This window comes from Topomyia yanbarensis, chromosome 3 (genome assembly GCF_030247195.1).
Source record: "Topomyia yanbarensis strain Yona2022 chromosome 3, ASM3024719v1, whole genome shotgun sequence".
Lineage (NCBI taxonomy): Eukaryota > Metazoa > Arthropoda > Insecta > Diptera > Culicidae > Topomyia > Topomyia yanbarensis.
In genome coordinates, this window is record NC_080672.1 from 196,438,926 (window position 1) to 196,460,280 (window position 21,355).

The 21,355-nt window shown below is 35.6% G+C and overlaps 1 protein-coding gene across 10 annotated transcripts in view; it reads right to left on the reverse strand.

The window, feature by feature from the left end:
- The window catches only part of LOC131687112 (protein unc-79 homolog), a 1,793,695-nt gene that overhangs the window by 315,337 nt on the left and 1,457,003 nt on the right, over positions 1-21,355 (reverse strand). The window lies entirely within an intron of this gene.

The window sequence follows — 21,355 nt, forward strand, 5'->3', positions numbered from 1 at the left end:
GGTGTCAAAATGTTTAGATGCATAATCCAGTTTTATTAAACTTTGCTGAAGATGTCATTTAAAGCCAGAAAATACTTTTCATGGCTTGGCAACGGCGCACAGTGCTCACCTTCCATACAAAAGTCGGACAAAACCTCAAAAGTAGCCCGAATTTGATGAAAACTTCACATTAGGGTAATATTGTGACGCTGAATTCATATTTGATGTTTATTTTTTTACTTTTAAAATCCTCAAAATTTTGGCACTTAGAGTGGTTCGAAAATTCAACATTTACGAATATAAAGTGCACTATTTCCGAAAATTCATTTTCAAAAAATTGGGTGCGGTGAATTTTTTAGCAGAATACACATTTTTTCAATTGTTGATAATGATATGACACATCTATAAATTATATTGCGAACCCTGGGTAGTCAAAGGCTACAATGCGTCTCCTTCAGACGTATCATGAAAAATCACCTTTTATCATACCTCGGGCAGAAACAGGCAAAACAAGATATTCATTTTCGGAAAGTACACTAAGTTTCAAGTACAATGAACAACAAGCGATCTTTCCAAACCGTTTAAAAAAAAACCTGTTTTAATCCACCTAGCGGTGCAATTGTGCCTTTCTCATTTCTCTAAACTATGGCACGGAGGCTTTTTATGTTCAACATACTTGTGGAAATGTCCATTACATTCTAAGCACACTTTGCACTTATACACAATAGCATGCCAGCCACGAACTTGATGAGCTACGTGTCGACGGTGAAACACTTGAAACAATAAAATATCATACTCCATTAGCCTAATCAGCATTAGATCAATGTTATCTGCTTACTAACTCATTTTGTCATGCGGGCGTGGGTATGTGAGGAGGACGAAAGTCCCATGAACGAACGACTCCCCAGCTTAAATTGGTATGCTTTGTGATATAGTGGTGGTTTAAAGATGATGGGGTTGAAAGGGAGGGGTATGAGGGCTGGATGGGGTGGTGGTCTGAGGGATGATTTAAGGAGATTTTTAAAGGAGGGGAGTGAACAGTAGAGGGAGGGGGGGTGTAACCCCTCTCCGTAAACCATCAACTACGCCCCTGTTAAAATCCAGAAACTTTATGCGAGTCGAAAAAAAAATTTGGCCCTCCGGGATTAGGTTGACGTTTTTCAGAGTGATTGCGAACCTTTCTATATGAGAAAGGCAAAAATGTGCCAAAATCCAAAAAAGTGAATCGTCGTCAATTTTTTTTTCGAGTTTGCATCAAATCTCGACGTTTCATGCACCTTGAACACATTTAGCATCAAAAATAAAAATTCTATTTTTAATTTTTCCTATAGTTTATATGAGAAGTTTCTGTGTGGCCGCACTCTGAAACCCGTAATTCCGGAACCAGAATTCCGATCGATCCAAAATTCAATAGCAGCCGATGGGAAGCCTGCACCTTTCATTTGAGACTAAGTTTGGGCAAATCGGTCCAGCCATCTCTGAGAAAAATGAGTGACATTATTTGACACATACGCACATACATACACACACATACACACACATACATACATACACACACATACAGACTTTTTCCGATCTCGACGAACTGAGTCGAATGGGATATGACCCTCGGCCCTCGGGCCGGGATTAGGTTGACGTTTTTCAGAGTAATTGCATAACTTTTCTATATGAGAAAGGTAAAAATGTGCCAAAATCCAAAAAAGTGAATCGTCGTCAAATTTTTTTTCGAGTTTGCATCAAATCTCGACGTTTTATGCACCTTGAACACATTTAGCATCAAAAATAAAAATTCTATTTTTAATTTTTCCTATAGTTTATATGAGAAGTTTCTGTGTGGCCGCACTCTGAAACCCGTAATTCCGGAACCAGAATTCCGATCGATCCAAAATTCAATAGCAGTCGATGGGAAGGTTGCACCTTTCATTTGAGACTAAGTTTGGGCAAATCGGTCCAGCCATCTCTGAGAAAAATGAGTCACATTATTTGACACATACGCAGATATATACACACACATACACACACACACATACACACACATACATACATACACACACATACAGACTTTTTCCGATCTCGACGAACTGAGTCGAATGGGATATGACACTTGGCCCTCCGGGCCGGGATTAGGTTGACGTTTTTCAGAGTGATTGCATAACCTTTCTATATGAGAAAGGCAAAAATGTGCCAAAATCCAAAAAAGTGAATCGTCGTCAAATTTTTTTTCGAGTTTGCATCAAATCTCGACGTTTCATGCACCTTGAACACATTTAGCATCAAAAATAAAAATTCTATTTTTAATTTTTCCTATAGTTTATATGAGAAGTTTCTGTGTGGCCGCACTCTGAAACCCGTAATTCCGGAACCAGAATTCCGATCGATCCAAAATTCAATAGCAGCCGATGGGAAGGTTGCACCTTGAATTTGAGACTAAGTTTGTTCAAATCGGTCCAGCCATCTCTGAAAAAAATTAGTGACATTATTTGATACATACGCACATACATACACACACATACACACACATACATACATACACACACACATACAGACTTTTTCCGATCTCGACGAACTGAGTCGAATGAGATATGACACTCGGCCCTCCGGGCCGGGATTAGGTTGACGTTTTTCAGAGTGATTGCATAACCTTTCTATATGAGAAAGGCAAAAAGTACAGCCACTTTGAACATTATAACTTTAAACTATTGATCGATTCATTATTTGTTGTTCATGTCTGAGCAAGAAGAAAGGCTTGTATCGACTAAATCGAATGGCAGCTATAAGTCCAGCGAATAACCTTTCAAATGAATTCAGTTTGTCCCCAATCGGAATCTTAACTAAAAAGATACATTCATTTGAATAACTTAGCTTTGAAGAGAGTTTTCCTCAGAATTCATCATCTATTTCACCTTTGAAGTTCTGTAAAAAATTGAACTCTCGTCGTCGGGACTTAATATTTTGAGAAGACTCTATTCCATCTGTTAAGAAATAGAGAAAAATGTTAAATCACGAAAAATCTAAAATAAAATTTTGAGGTTTTGTCCGGCTAGGCGACACTGTGCGGCGTGGTGCTCAACGTGTGTTTTGTGATCCACTGGGGCGTAGGTTGGAGTGATTCAAACTGAAGGTTTTTGATTGATATAGAAGTAAAGTAGACCCTAGGTCAAACTGAGAGCACCTTCACATGTTCAAAAAATCAAGGAATTCGCTAGGTTTAAATTATTTTAAAAGAACTTTTCAAATACACTTTTAACTGATTAACTGTCTGACTACACACTTTGTTCTCAATAAGACTGAGAAAATAAGTAGGTAGTCTAAGAAATATCATATGTTTTGACCGAAGCGCCTACGCATTTGAAGAGAGGTTTAAGGTGGCTGGTCAAGACTAAGCTCCTCGAAATCTGCAATACTTTCACTTTAAATCGTAACGCCCGGTTTATTAGGTAAAGATGACGGTTTTTATTAATTCATAACAATGCATTGCACAATGTTTCCTAAGCCGTTTCATGCTTATCATCATCATCATCATCATCGTGGTTGAACAATCCGAGTGATTTGATCATGACCGACTGAATTTCAAATCTCTAGGTTCTCGATGTTGGCCCGTCAGCCTCAAGTCTATTTATGTACCCGCGGATTGGCGGCCTCTTCTATGTTACCTATTGGACATAACTTTAGCTTGTCCCTTTTCTGGCATTCGTACTATATATTCAGCATACAACTTCTGCCGATGTCAAAATATTTATACACTTCGTATGAATATCAATGAGGAAATGTCTATAATATTCTTAATACACTTTGCACCTACATACAATGGCTCGTCAGCCATAACTTGATTAGTTACGTGTCGACGCTGAAACACTTGAAACAAATAAATATAATATTTATGTAGCTAAATCCCCATTTGTTCAATGTTGTCTTCCTGCTAACTTAGTTTGGTATGCAGGGTGGGTAGGTGAGTGGGGTGAATAACCTACAACCGAACCGCAGTTTGTTTCCGTATGCCTGGTAGGTGAAGGCGCTGATAATAAGAAGGGTGGGTCTAACGGAGGTTGGCCTGAAAAAGATGAGATGGGGTTGCGGTTTGAGAGGGTATGATGGGGGAGATTTCATGGGTGGAGGTGATATATGGTAATCCCTCGCCGCAAGCTCAATGCTGCGCCAAAAAGCTTATTTGAGACAAAAAATTAGGATAAGGTTGACAATTTTCAGTGTGTTGGTATAACCTTTCTGTATAAAAAAGGCAAATATAACATAAAAACAAAAAAGTAGGCAAAAATAATCAAAATCAAATAAGTCCAACAAACCGGCCGTCGAAAGTGGCCAAAGCGAATTTGGTTAGTCATTAGCGAGTACACACGTACATGTGCAAGCATACATATATACATACATACATACACAGGCATTTTCCGACCTTGACGAAGTGAGTCGAATGGAATATGACACATCACCCTTCGGGCCAAATCTTTAACCATTTTTAGAGTTATGACAAAACTTAAACACAAACAGCATTCAAAGAGTAAAATAATACTTAGTTAGAACATGTTTGTTTAAATGAAATTGATTTAGAATTTCGTAAAGCATTTTGCAGGTTCACTTCGAATAACAAAAAAATCTGATCTGATATCTGATGTATGAACTCCTAAACCTTGAATTCACAAATATCGATACAATAACCAAGAAATACGAAGAAAGTTCCCCGAAGGTAATACATATCTAAAACTAAACAATCTGGCGAAAGTTTCATTGTCTTCCTAAATTTAGAGTGGAACTGATGTGTATTGTCAGTATTTTGTTACATTCTTCATATATCACCATTATCTTCAATCATATTTATAATATGTATATAAGTTCACTACATTTATTTTCAATATATTAATTGTATTTTTATTCGTTCCATACTTTTCATTCATATTCACAGATTACAAACAGTTTCAAAAAACTGTGAACCTGTCAGACATGCCTGAAGCACCAACTAACTTGTGCTGTGTTGGTCTAGAACATGTTATAAGAATATCTATGCACAAAATGTTTATAGAAACTTCAATCTACATTTTGGAAACATGTTATCGAAAACCATCTATCTGCTGTTATAAAATAAACAATGATCCGCGTCGTCGGGTAACTGAAGTCTGCATATGATAAAATTAAATCCGTATTCCTTATCAAGTCAATTGCAAAACTTATTTTAGTTAACAGATTATTTGTAGTAAAGCAGAAGTAGCATTTCTAATAAAACACTGTTTAAATGCATTTTAGTTTGGAGGCTTTTTATTTTACTACAAAATTTACATCATACATTTCTAATTTATAATAATAACCTTCCGGCGCCAGTCATGCTAGTGCCCCGAGCGCACCACGTTGAGAAACTCCAGCGAAATCATCTTTGAGCAACGGCGGCTGCTCGTTTAGTGTACCACTAATGCGACTTCCGTGAGGGTAAAATAAAACATGCATCAATTTGTAGTATTTTCTGTAAAAAATCAATTTATTCAAAATACATATGTATAACATGATCAATGTCAACTGGTCTGATTAGCGGGAAATGACTTCGAATAATTTAAAAATCAACAGGAGCACGTGAGATTTCATTTCGTTTGCACACCAACCAAGCATGGGTAAAATGACGGCAACAGTGTAAAATTTTTAATCCGCGGTGGCGCAAGTATGATTTTTTCAAATATTTTTTTTGTATATTATTTTCTATTTGATTATATTGTTTTGTTTGCATTACATTTCTAATTTAGTATATTGGGTGTTCAGCCACAAGTGGTGACTTTTCATCCCTATTGTTTACACGATTCAGTTAATTATTATTAAGTTATAATATGCTTTCGCAGTTAAGTATTTTTTTCAGTAGGATGTTTTAAACCTACTTGTCTTCTGAATAAGGAGCTAAACAAATCTTATAAACTAACTTATAAACTATAAAGAGAGCTAATCGTTACAATTGAAGATTGCAACGATTTTTGTCTAAAGTTGCTTATAATACTGTTCGTCATAATTTCTAATGTTTCTATGTTTGCAAGTCTGTGCAACTCATTTGTGCTAAACCAGGGAGGACGCTTCAAAATCATTTTCAGAATTTTATTCTGAATCCTTTGAAGCGTTTTCTTCCTAGTAGCATAACAACTTGCCCAGATTGGCACTGCATATAGCATTGCCGGTCTAAATATTTGTTTATAAATTAATAGTTTGTTCTTTGGGCAGAGCCTAGAATTCTTATTTATAAGAGGGTATAAACATTTTATATACTTGTTGCATTTTGTTTGGATTTCTTCAATGTGATCCTTAGAAGTGAGTTTTTCATCGTAAATCAAACCGAATACTTGGGTTGTTGATCTTGATCTGTCCACGTTAAATTCAAACCATTAAATTTAATAATATGGTTATTATTTGGTTTAAGAGAAGAAGCTCTTGGCTTATGCGGAAACACAATCAATTGTGTTTTTGCCGCATTTGTGGAAATTTTACATTTTTTTAGGTAATCATTGAAAATATTCAAGCTTCGTTGCAGTCGACTGCAGATAATACGAAGACTCCTCCCAGTGGCTGAGATGCTAGTATCATCACAGAAAAGTGACTTTTTACAGCCTGTAGGTAGATTTGGAAGATCAGAGGTAAAAATATTGTAAAGTATTGGTGCGACGCTTGATCCTTGAGGGACGCCTGCTTTAACGGGTAGCTTATTAGATTTACAATTCTGATAAGAAACCTGTAGGGTACGGTTAGTAAGATAATTTTTAATTATCTTTATTATGTAAATTGGAAAATTGAAATCCCACATTTTGGCAATTAAACCTTTGTGCCAAACACTGTCGAAAGCTTTTTCGATGTCTAGAAGAGCAACTCCAGTGGAATAGCCCTCTGAGATATTTGCCTTTATCATGTTAGTTACTCTCACAAGTTGATGAGTAGTAGAATGTCCAATACGAAATCCAAACTGCTCAGGAAGAAAAATAGAATTCTCATTGATATGTGACATCATTCTAGTTAGGATGATTTTTTCAAATAATTTACTAATAGAAGAGAGTAAGCTAATTGGTCGATAGCTAGATGCTTCTGCTGGGTTTTTATCTGGCTTCAATATAGGAATAATCTTGGCATTTTTCCATCTCTCAGGGAAGTATGCTAATTCAAAACATTTGTTGAATATTTTGACCAAGTATCTCATGGTGATTTCGGGAAGGTTTTTAAGAAGAACCCAAGCAACCAGAAGTTCGAATAATACTTAAAAAGCACACTTTAAAGTTCACATAAAGTTCTACGCGAACTTTGAAGCTGCTTAAGCTTTATTGGAACTTGAAAGCTGCTTAAACCGCTATTAGAGCATATAACGTATTACAAAATTACTTAAAACGAGTAGCTTATGCAGCTCCCTTATACGAACTTTTGGTTGCTTGGGAATGTTGAAAATTTCATCATAACCTGGAGCTTTCATATTTTTTAACTTTTTCATGATGGATTTGATCTCATCATAGTTTGTTTCAACAATATCGTCTAGAGACAATGCTTGATTTGAAACGTTTTCATATTTTTGTAAGACTTCGGTTTCAATAGGACTCACAACGTTGAGATTAAAATTATGGACGCTTTCAAACTGCTGAGCAAGTTTTTGAGCTTTTTCTTCGTTTGTAAGAAGTATGTGGTCACCTTCCTTCAAAGCTTCCTGATATTGACGTCTTCGAACATTCTTCAAGCGAATCAGAAGTTGAAAATCGTCGTCAATAATAGGAGTATTAAATTTTTTCTGTGTTGTTGGTACTGATAAATTTCTAGCATCAACTATAGAATTACTTAAATTTTGTAATGCCGTATCAATGTCAGCTTTATTTTGTAAATCAAGGTCATGATTAAAATTATTCTCAATATAAGTTTTGTACCTTTCCCAATTCGCTTTGTGATAATTGAACACTGAGCTAATGGGATTGGAAACAACTCCTTGAGAAAGTGAAAAAGTTACTGGAAGATGATCAGAATCAAAGTCAGCATGTGTAATCAATTCGCTACAAAGGTGACTTTGATCTGTCAAAACCAAATCAATTGTTGTTGATGTAGGACCATTCGGGAACAAAATTGAATAATAACCAGCAGAGCAATCATTAAAAAGTAGTTTACCGTTGGAATTGCTTTGAGCATTATTCCATGCTCGGTGTTTGGCGTTAAAATCACCGATTATGAAGAATTTCGACCGATTTCTTGTAAGTTTTTGTAAGTCTCCCTTCAAGAAATTAATTTGCTCGCCAGTGCACTGAAAAGGCAAATAAGCTGCAGCAATAAAAAGGATACCAAGATCAGTTTCAACTTCGATACCCAAACTCTCAATCACCATGGTGTCAAGAGACGGCGTAACGGAATGTTTGATCCTGCGATTAACCGCTATTGCGATTCCTCCGCCGAATCCAACAATTCGATCAAATCGATGAATAACAAAATAAGAGTTACTCTTCAATTTAATATTTGGTTTTAAAAAAGTTTCGGCCGCAACGGCTATATGCACATTATGTATCCTCAAGAAGTTAAAAAATTCGTCTTCGCACGTTTTTAATGAACGAGCATTCCAATTTAATAAATTTAAATGATTATTCAAAGTCATTGTTAAACTTTAATTTCAAGACAGCCTTGCTGGGAATTTGCTAACAAAATCACAAATGTTAGTGAACTCGGGTGATTCGTAGTTATTCTGCCTATGCTCGACCCTCATTAACAGGAGGCAAAAATTAAGCCCGTACGATATTAAGCCTGTTCTAATGACCCTGCCACTTCTAGTTTTCCGATCTGTTTACTTCACATCCTTGCTCTCACTTGAGTACTATGGCTCTAAGTTTCATAACTTTCCCTACCCAGTAATCTCTAGCTAATTGAATGTCGTTAAAACGTAAAAAATTAAATATTTCTTTAGGCTGAATTGTCCTTGAAAAATGTTTTAGTCTTGAAAAAGACTGATTGAGTAGAAAAAGTAGGTAATCTCTAGCTAATTGAATGTCGTTAAAACGTAAAAAATTAAATATTTCTTTAGGCTGAATTGTCCTTGAAAAATGTTTTAGTCTTGAAAAAGACTGATTGAGTAGAAAAAGTAGGTAGTCTTAAAAAAGACTAATTGTCGAAAAAATATAGGTAGTCTTGAGAAAGACTGATCGAGCAAAAATATAGGTAGCCTTGAGAAAGACTATTGCTGTTGAAAAACTCTAGGTAAACCAGGAGTTATCAAGATTTGTGACCGGTTCGAACGAAGGTTCAAGCCGGTATGATTTTTCTAAATATGATTTGATGTACGGCAAAATGTACATATCTGCGAAACGGTGCTTCGATTCTATGTGATGTAAGCAGTGGAAATGTTCCTTATAAAATTCTCAACAAATGTATGTAAATAAAAAGTAGTACACATAGGAAATATAAGAGAAATTTGAAAATCAAAGCTTTGCCGGTACACCATTCTAACAAAACACCAAATTTCGCAACTTAAAAAATACTTAAATGTAGCTTAGACGACGCTCGAGTTTTGTTTGTTTTCCTTTTTTCGAAATTTTTTACCGGCGATTTTTAAAAAATCGGCAAAGCCCCGCGCGCGATTTCATTAAGTTTCCCCTTAAGGGTTTATATGTTGCGGATTGAAAAAATGCTGAAATTTTTAGCTTTTCACATTTCTTACAAAAGAAATGTATAGGATTCGCTCAAACTATGAAAACTTTTTCCGAGGCCCGGAGGGCCGAGTCTCATATACCAATCGACTCAGCTCGACAAATTGAGACAATGTCTGTATGTGTGTGTGTGTGTGTGGGGGTGTATGTATGTACAAATGTCATGTAATTATCTCAGCAATGGCTGAACCGATCTTAATGAAATTAGTTTCAAATGAAAGGCCTAACGTTGCCATTTGACACTATTATTTTTGATTTTCGATATGCTGTTTACTTTCTGAGATATGGGCAATTTTGTCAAAACACAGCAGGTTTTTTGCAAATAACTTTCGAACAATACAATATTGTACCACAAACTTCACATAAATAGAAAAAATACCTTTCTAACAAGCTATAGATTGCCTAAATCCGTGCACGAGCGGCGGAGATATTAAACATTTTGTATTTTTAGTCCTCGCTTACCAATTTTCACTAATTAAAAATGAGATTGTTTCATACAGAGTATTGCTTTACTGGTGTTTTAGGGGCAAAACTAAACCGATTTTGAATATCGGGATATGAAAACACATCTACGTGATTCAAGGAATTCGATGTTGAGAACATTTTGTGAATTACCTTTATAATAAATGAACTATTTCTCAAAAATCAATATATAAGTTCACTTCAAAGACAAAATAATGTGTTGATAAAGCAACAGTGAGCTCTAGTATTTATTCCTTGGATTAGGCATTGCGTTCAATCATGAGGTAAATGTTGGATGGTATATCAATACACAGATCAACAAGTAATTCACCTAGTAGTGAGATAAAAGATTTCTAATATGATTATACTTGTGGCGTCACCGAAAGCAACTGTATGTTTGAAGCCCAAAAATCTAGCGAAAATTTGGCTCTTTTGCAAGATTTAGGTTATACTGGTTATGGCGCAAAAATTACTACTTACATTATTTATGATAAGAATGTAAGAATCAATATATCATAACAATATAGATCGGTGGTCCTCTACGGCCACGAGACCTGGACTATGCTCGTGGAGGACCAACGCGCCCTTGGAGTTTTCGAACGAAAGGTGTTGTGTACCATCTATGGTGGCGTGCAGATGGAAGACGGAACGTTACGCAGGCGAATGAACCATGAGTTGTATCAGCTGCACATTCGTTGTATTGGTACGAACTTTCATGAAAAATAACGGATGAGAGACCAAAAATATCCACAAATTAGATCCAGGAAAACAAGTCTCCCAAAGTACCCACTCTCGATGGGGGATGTGTCTTCTAACTTATCGTCGTCCATATTGGGATATACTGAGTAGTTTGAACCGTTTCTTTTTCACAGTATTGGTCTGTATAGGATTTATTTATCCATATTTCCTGCACGAGAATTCCGAACGAAACAATATGAAAGCTATAAGGATGAATGGAAAGAGACTGCATTGCAATCAACTGAATGCACGGCTTTTATGCTATCGACATAGCCTAGACATTTCACACTATTTACTTCAATGCAAATAAAAACTTTGAAATATCTACCTGTCTCATTCACGAATCGCATTCTCCCTGTCGTTCTCTGTTTAAGGGGCTTGAAAGCACATGTGACCTTGTCTCATTTTACTATATTCAATTGCGCGTATTTTAACGCGCTATTGAATATAGTAAAATGAGACAAGGTCACATGGACCAGTAAATTCTATTCTGTACATAAATCGTTTTGTCGGGAATATGTGGCCAAAAAGTAAACTTCGAATTCGTCAAGTAAAGAAGCATGAAATCAAAAAAAAAAATAAAACTTAAAAAAGATGGAAGCCCTAGAAAGTCCATTGCATATTTATTAGGCTTTTCTCAGAAGATGGGATTTTCAAAAACATTTAAAAACTTTCTGATGCAATGGTTCTCAAATTCGTACAGTCCGGTTTATTCATATTCTTAATTCAAAAACGTTTTTGGCTTCAAATATATGACCATTTTATTTTAATTAATTATTTATTTCCGCATCTTTTTATTCGTTTTGTTCATATGCGTTCATTTTACTTATTTTATTCGTTTCATTCTTTGGATTCACTCTGATCAGTTTATTCTTTTTGCGCATTTTACTCATATCATTCATTGTTTTCATTGTATGCATTTTATTAATTTTTTCCAGTTTATTCATTTTTTTTCAGTTTAATCATTTTAATAATCTGACTTCTTTTTCAGTTTTAATCATTTCATCCAAATAGTTTATTTGATTCAATTTATTTCTTTATATTAATTTATAACCTTTTACCATTCAATGCATTTAATTCTGCTCATTTTCTTCTTTTTATTCATTTTATCACTTCAGCTCATTTTGTTTATTTGATTCGTTTGTTTTATTTATGCATTTAATTTATTTTTAACTTTATTCATTTTGTTCATCCATTCTTTTTATTCATTTGATCCATTTCATTAATTTGATTCATTGTATTCACTGGACGAATTAAATCAATTTGATTCATTTAATTCATTTGATTCATTTAATTAATTTGATTCATGTGATTCGTGTGATTCATTTGATTCATATGATTCATTTGATTCATATGATTCATATGATTCATATGATTCATATGATTCATATGATTCATATGATTCATATGATTCATATGATTCATATGATTCATATGATTCATATGATTCATATGATTCATATGATTCATATGATTCATATGATTCATATGATTCATATGATTCATTTGATTCATATGATTCATATGATTCATATGATTCATATGATTCATATGATTCATATGATTCATATGATTTATATGATTTATATGATTCATATGATTCATTTGATTCATATGATTCATTTGATTCATATGATTCATATGATTCATATGTTTATGTTCATTACCTTCACCAACAGGCCCCTTGGCTTAAACTAATTACATTTTAAAATTGACAACATTTTCACTTTTATCGCATTCCGCGTCCTGTTGAAGTCAAAGGCCGTCGCCACACTGTTAAAAATTCGTTGGAGTCCGGTAACAGCGCTCTGGCAACCATAGTTGGTTCTCCTGAACGGAACTCGCAGAAGGGAGTTATTGCGTAGAGCTCGAACGCGGGACTGAAGATCCAGACGTCCGAGGATTGTAGGGCAATCCACTCTGGCAGAGAGTAAGTCCGAGACGAACAGGGCTCGAGAGCAGTCCCTCCGAATGCTGAGTGTATCGAGGTGTATTAGCTGGCAACGGTTTTCATAGCTCGGCAGCTGAAATCTGTTTCGCTATGGGAGATGACGAAGGGCGAAGCGTATGAACCTGCGTTGGACAGCCTCGATTCTGTCAATCCCGTTCTGGTAGTACGGATTCCAAACAGCTGAACAATATTCTAACGTTGAGCGGACCAACGCGCAGTAAAGCGATTTAAGACAATATACGTCCCTGAAGTTTTTCGCTATTCGGAAGATGAACACAAGCTGTCGTGATGCCTTATCCACGATGTATGACGTATGTGGTTTGAATGTTAATGCCGAATCCATGATGACTCCGAGATCTTTGATTTGAGAGTGTCTTGGAATGCTCGAGCCGAAGAAATGGTAGTTAAACTGAGTCGGTTGGCGTTTCCGCGTGAACGTAACGATTGAGCATTTGCTCGGGTTTAAAACCATTCTGTTTAGATCACATCACGTACTAAAGATGTTCAGTTCCCTCTGAAGAAGCTCGGCATCGGTTTTATCACGTATTTGTTGAAAAATTTTCATGTCGTCGGCGAAAGAAAGGCGGGGTCCTTGTAATGTGAAATTGACGTCATTAAAGTAGAGAGGAATATTACTGGACCGAGATGGCTTCCTTGTGGTATGCCGGATGCAGCGAAGAATGGTGCAGATAGACAGTCCTTAATGCTGATTTGGAGTTGCCTTCCATCGAGGTAGAAACGAAACCAGCGCAGAAGTTGTCCATGAATGCCGAGTTTGTCCAGCTTCGCTATTGCAATATCTTGGTTGATTTTGTCGAAAGCCGCAGATAGATCCATCATATGATTCATATGATTCACATGATTCACATGATTCATAGGATTCATATGATTCATATGATTCATATGATTCATATGATTCATATGATTCATATGATTCATATGATTCATATGATTCATATGATTCATATGATTCATATGATTCATATGATTCATATGATTCATATGATTCATATGATTCATATGATTCATATGATTCATATGATTCATATGATTCATATGATTCATATGATTCATATGATTCATATGATTCATATGATTCATATGATTCATATGATTCATATGATTCATATGATTCATATGATTCATATGATTCATATGATTCATATGATTCATATGATTCATATGATTCATATGATTCATATGATTCATATGATTCATATGATTCATATGATTCATATGATTCATATGATTCATATGATTCATATGATTCATATGATTCATATGATTCATATGATTCATATGATTCATATGATTCATATGATTCATATGATTCATATGATTCATATGATTCATATGATTCATATGATTCATATGATTCATATGATTCATATGATTCATAAGATTCATATGATTCATATGATTCATATGATTCATATGATTCATATGATTCATATGATTCATATGATTCATATGATTAATATGATTCATATGATTCATATGATTCATATGATTCATTTGATTGATTTGATTGATTTGATTGATTTAATTCATTTGATTCATTTGATTCATTTTATTCATTTGATTCATTTGATTCATTTGATTCATTTGAATCATTTGATTCATTTGATTCATTTGATTCATTTGATTCATTTGATTCATTTGATTCATTTGAATCATTTGAATCATTTGAATCATTTGAATCATTTGATTCATTTGTTTCATTTGATTCATTTGATTCATTTGATTCATTTGATTCATTTGATTCATTTGATTCATTTGATTCATTTGATTCATATCTTTAATTTTATGCATTTAATTTTTTTTAACTTTAAATTTTATTGGTTCAGATAATATTTACATTTCTGTATAATATACATTGCAAGTGATATAGCTTACTTTCTGCTTTTCATCTTTGGTCACTTCTTCATTGTTGGTAGTTTAGAATATTTTGGAATACATTTTTTGTTTTGCTGTGAATAGCTATGGTATGGAAAAACGCTATTCAGCATTTTTTCTACAATGGATTCACTCGGTCTCGAACCCTGAAGCATCAGCTTATGTGCCTGCAACATATCTTATACACCATTTGATAGGTTTATGCATTTCATGTTCAGTCATTCGTTTTATTTCATTTAATTTGTTAGTATGAGTCAATTTATTCTATTAATCTTATAACTATTTCTAAATATAATCTTATTTTTTATGTAATAACCTAATCTAATTTGATTCGTGTATATTATAGTTTTGATTTCCATTAATTTTTCTACTCATTTTATGAATTTAAAAACCTATTGCTTCATTTCTTGCTTCACTTTTTTATTTCGGTCGTTTTGTTGATTTCTATAATTTATTCAGTTTATTCGAGATTTTATTCGTGCAAGACTAGAAACTGTTTTCATCCCACCTCTAGTTGGGTGCCTACTTCTCGTGAGTTCTGCAAACTAATCCAATAGTGAAATGTTTAAAAAATGTCTCATCTCACTGCTAGGTGGATTAAATCGGTTTTTCTTACACAATATTACAAAAGCTTATTAAACAACTTTTTCCAATAAGGTTGTGAAAATTTTAAAGTGTTTGAGAATTTTTAATACCTTTATTTTTTAATAAACGAAGTAGTGACCGGCGCTTTACAAGATAGTTTATTTTTAATGGCTTGCGGTGAGCACGATTTCTCGAATTGCTGAACTGAAAATTATGAAATATTTTTAATTTTCTTTACAGATGTAACTCGCCGAAAATGGCGCAAATGGCTCTGAATGAGACCCGCTGGTTCCCAAAGACGATTTCGCTAGATTTTCAGAGGAGCATGCACCCAGTACGCTAACGCAAGTGACGGAAGGTTATAGAAAAGTTTCGTAAAAAAGAAAATTCCAGTAATGATGATGAATTTTCCTAACGGGTTTCGAGAGCATATTATTTGTTCTTGGGCATTAGAATTAGCGATAATAATTCAAATCAATGATACTACTGGGAAGTCACTTCTAGAAAAATTCGATATCGAAGTAAAGTTTGAATTATGCACGCAAGCACTTCAGAGGTAACGTGATATCAAGATATGAAATTTCAGTTCATAGTTCTCTGAGTCACTATCGCATAAAGTAGATAAGTGGTATCGAAAACATCGCGAAACATCAAGTTCTTAATGTTCTCAATCGATATAATATATGAAGAGAGTGATAAGGGTTATAAGAAATGTTTCATCACACTGTTAGGTGGATTAAAATCGTTTTTGCCTTTCTCATATAAAGAAAGGCTATGCAATCACTGGAAAAATCGACTTTTTAACCGAGGCCCGGAGGGCCGAGTGTCATACACCATTCGATTCAGTTCGTCGAGATCGGCAAATGTCTGTGTGTGTGTATGTATGTGTGTGTGTATGTGTGTGTGTGTATGTGTGTGTGTGTCATTTAAACTCACACAATTTTCTCAGAGATGGCTGAACCGATTTTCGCAAACTTAGTTTCATCTGAAAGGTATAACGCTCCCATAAGCTGCTATTGAATTTTTAGTTGATCCGACTTCCGGTTCCGGAGTTACGGGTTGAAGAGTGCGGTCACACAGCAAATTCCCATATAAACTGGTACCACCATGATGTTCAAATGATGTAAAACATATTAAAATTTATGTAACATTACTCTAGTTTGCGGGTCTGGATCACTAATGATCAATCAAAGCAGTTTTGATCACATTGGCCACCTATGACGGATCATGACGCCCCCGGGGAACCCGCCAAGTTCCTAAGCTAATATCACACCCATTCCCCAACGAATTCTCTACCGATTTTCACAAACTTGATTTCAAATGAAAGATACAGTAATACCATTGACTGCTGCTGAATTTCATTCGGTTCTGACTCTTGCTTCCGGAGTTACAGGGGTGTTAGTAAGGATACACTGGAATTTCCCATATAAATCGGTACAATCGTAATACCTCAGAGGCTTAAAACTATCAAATGGTCACCAAATTACTTCTAATCGCAGATCTAGATCACTGATTGCCAATCAAACATTCTTTGAATATATTGTCCACTATCGACGATTCCGGAAGTCCGGAATTCCGGGCATATTCCACAATTAAAGTCACATCGGTTTTTCGGTGATGACTGAACCGATTTTCTCAAACCAAGTCTCAAATGGAAGGCAAAATATGCAGTTAAGTATTGCGTCGCCGCACAACCCCCCACCCCCCTCTCCGCCTTGCCCTTACACCTCCCTCCTTCATCACTCCCCTCCCCTTGAACCACCCTCACGACCGCATTTCCTTCATCCACCCCGTATAACGAGATAAGATGAAGTTCGCCAATATATCTGTGTGTATGTATGTATGTGTGTAATCTGTGTGTATGTATGTATGTGTGTATGTATGTGTGTATGTATGTGTGTATGTATGTATGTATGTATGTATGTATGTATGTATGTATGTATGTATGTATGTATGTATGTATGTATGTATGTATGTATGTATGTATGTATGTATGTATGTATGTATATGTGTGTGTATGTGCGGATTTGTTAACAAAAGGTCCACATCAGTTTCTCGGAGATGGCTGAACCGATTTTTACAAACTAAGATTCAAATGAAAGGTATAATATTCCCATAGGTTGCTATTGAATTTCATTTTCAACCGACATCTTGTTCCGGAGTTCAGCAAATGTCTGTGTGTGTATGTATGTATGTGTGTATGTGCGTCTGTGTGTGTATGTGACCAAAAATGTCACTCATTTTTCTCAGAGATGGCTGAACTAATTTTGACAAACTTAGTCTCAAATGAAAGGTGCAACGTTCCCATAGGCTGCTATTGAATTTCTAATGGATCCGGATTCCGGTTCCGGAATTACAGGGTGATGAGTACGAACACGCAGAAAATGTCGATTTTAATAAATTCTGCAATGAATGTATAAAGGTGAAAATTTTTCCAAAATATGACCACAACTGCTTCGATTTGTAGTATTAGGTCACTAACATCCATTCAAAGTCTATTTGGCCACATTGGCCACCATCATCGGTTCCGAAAGCCCCGGCGGAAGTATCTAAATTCAGAATAACAGTCACATCGGTTTCTCGGAGATGGCTAGACCGATTCATCTAAACTTGGTCTCAAATGAAAGGTATTGCGTCCCTGTAAATGGCTATTTAATTTCATCCCGATCCGACTTTCGGGTCAAGAGTTACAGGTTGTGGCGTACGATCACATAGCAAATTGTGATTCAAACCGATACTCCGATGAAAGCAAAAAAGGTAAAAATTTCGCTAAAATGTCTCTCAAACAACTTAAATTTGCTGTTCTAGGTCCCCGACGGCCAACCAAACTTTCGTTCACTACATTGACGGTTCCGGAAGTTTACGGTTCTTTCAAAATTGATGAACTCACATCAGTTTCCCGGAAATGGTTGGGCCGATTTTCACAATGATAGCTATAATATCCCCACAGATGTCTACAAAATTTCGCACGGATCGCTTATATGGTTCCGGAAATATAGACTGAACCGTCCGGTCACATATGAAATTCCCATATAAGCCGGAGCTCAAAATTTTTTTCAAAGGTGGGACCCCATGAAATTTCAGAAATCAAATTCGTATTTTTGATGTCAAACATCTTTAAAATGTATGAAACGTCGAGATTTTATGTCATCACGAAATTTTTTTTTGTGGAAATCGATTTTTTTGGACTTTGCCGATTTCGCACCTTTTTTCAGTTCAATATTACCGTGGCTCTTTCTTTCTTTTACAAAATTTTAGAACTCGAATAATGATTTCTTTTCTTGTATATTTGTCATGTCATGTATAATAATAAAATGTAATATTTGCATTTGAAAGTTTTTAATGAATATAAACAACACAAACATCCTCGTGTTCATGATTGAGAAAGGCACAATTGCACCGCTAGGTGGATTAAAACAGGTTTTTTTTACTGTAATCTCATTTAAAAATTATAAATAAATAATTTTTCATTCCAATGTTAGATGGTCGGTGTTAAGTCAGACTGGACTAAATCGCAAAACATAAAAAAATGAGATAATGATAGCACTGGATAAAGAATTTCGTCAGCTACATTCGACTTTTGCCAGATTTGAATTATGTAATAATAAACAAGAATTATGGCAAAAATTAATTTCTAATCATAATGTAAAGGATGCTGCGATTCAAACTTTAAACTCGTTTTTCTCGAAATTATTATTTTGTCACTTAGTTCGGTCTGACTTAACACCGACCAGATATAAGTCATAGAAAAAAGCATACAGAGCGCCACAGAAAATATGAAAATGAAAGATAGAAAAATGTAAAGAAGAGATCGAGATAGAGATAGAGAGAGAGAAAGACACAGAGAGAGAGAGAGAGAGAGAGAGAGAGAGAGAGAGAGCGAAAAAAGATGAAATTAAATGAGCGGAGAGAATAGATTGGAGCCAGCGATAATGAAACGAAATGAGTAAAACTCGCCAGTTGTGTTGTGCGATAGACTTGGAACGAGTATGTTCAGTATCTTGTACATCCGGGCACAATCCGGAAATTGTTTTGTATAGTGTTTGAGTAGTAGCGTACCTTTAACATGAAAGTTTTATTACGCATTTAAGAGAAAAACAAAGAACCAATAAATAAATATTTTTGCGCTAAGAGCTCATTGCTGCTGTTGGCTTAAAACGAATGTTTAGCAATCTTACAAACAAAAAATATCATTATGCAAAAAAATGGCTCCAATTCCTTCAAGAGATTGAACAAATTTCATGAAATTTAAAAAAAATTAATAATTAAAGATGAGATTCGCTTTGCCTTTCGGACTAGGAAACTAGCCATTTCGTTTTGCAAGGTTATTTGCCTTAACTTCGGCACTGATTCGCTTGGCACACCTATAGTGCGAACAAAGGAAGGAAAATTTGAACTCGCTTTTTCGTCAGGGTCCTGGAGCTTTCGGTACTGGATCAGTTGTACACGCGGTGTCGTGTTTTCGAAAACAGAAAATTAAGAGATGGAATTCGTTTTACTGCTTTGATCATGCATGTTGGTACCAGTGTTGTTATGGCACAGAAATATTAAATGGTTGCAGATTTATTTTTTTCCTTTTTTTTATTTCTACTATGTTAGTCGCATTTTCTTTTTTACTTTTACCGACATTCAATTAGCTAGATATTACTGGGTAGCGAAAGTTATGAAAATTAGAGCCATAGTACTCAAGTGAGAGAAAGGATGTGAAGTAAACAGGTCGGAAAACTGGAAGTGGCAGGGTCATTTGAACAGGCTTAATATCGTGCGGGCTTAATCTTTGTCTTCTGTTAATGAGGGTCGAGCTTAGGCTGTATAACTACGAATCACCCGAGTTCACTAACATGTGTCCTGGTAATGATAGACGTGTTCATCTTTACCGTGACAACCGACTTCGCTCATGTCGGTATGTGTTCACGGTAATGATGGACACGTCTATCATTACCAGGACCAAGGATGCATAATGCCTACCTTTTCTGCGGCTGTAATTTTTCTGCCTACATTCTCATTTCTCTCTCGATGCTGCTGTCATTCGCTAGTGCAGGACCAGCGCTGTACGGCTGCCTGTGTGCAAAGCAGTAACATGACAAAAAACTACTGTCCCCTGTACAGCCACCAGACGCGAGCGATACAGCTTCTCTTTCCTTATTTTACATTTTTTTTAATATTTTCAATCTTTTTAATATTTTTATTCAAAAATTACGACAATGAATGCGGCTCATTTACGCCACGGCCGGCATCAACGCTTTCGTGTGCGGGCCTCTCCCTTTGACTATGCAGAGAAAAATGTACAAAGCGAGAGAACAAACTTTACTACGCCACACTCTCACCGAGCAGTCGGAGGACAGCAGCAAAACAAAAATGTATTCTACTGCTGTACGGGAAAATGTACTCGGTTTGGCTACCGTTCTGGCAAGAGCTGTAGTGATGCGTCGCTGTAGCGGGCTGTACGGCTTGTACAAATGTAAATATACCGAAAAAATGTAGTTTATCGGTACCGTTGGCATCCCTGACCAGGACACATGTTAGTGAACTCGGGTGATTCGTAGTTATACTGCCTAAGCTCGACCCTCATAACAGAAGACAAAGTTTAAGCCTGCACGATATTAAGCCTGTTCTAATGACCCTGCCACTTCTAGTTTTCCGACCTGTTTACTTCACATCCTTGCTCTCACTTGAGTACTATGGCTCTAATTTTCATAACTTTCCCTACCCAGTAATCTCTAGCTAATTGAATGTCGTTAAAATGTAAAAGAGTGGCAGATTTGTTTATATTTTGCTAGTAAAGATTCTGTAAGGTTAATTTTTTGGCAAACTAGAATCGCTTGTATGGCATTACGAGTAGTACTGTAGATTTATAGTATAACAGGTTACATCGGTCTCGAGCATATGTGCGCGTTTGATGAAATTTATTCTTAAGGTATGTGTTTAATCGCATCAAAGAACAAAGAGTTAAACTCGCAGTTCTATTTCACATGTGCATTATATGTTCAAAATTAGAGGTAGTGAAGGAAGTAGGGAATGAAACAACGCGACAGAAAATACAAAAATGAAAGATAGAAAAGTGTAAGGAAGAGATCGAGATGGAGAGAAAGAGAGAGAGAGCGAAAAT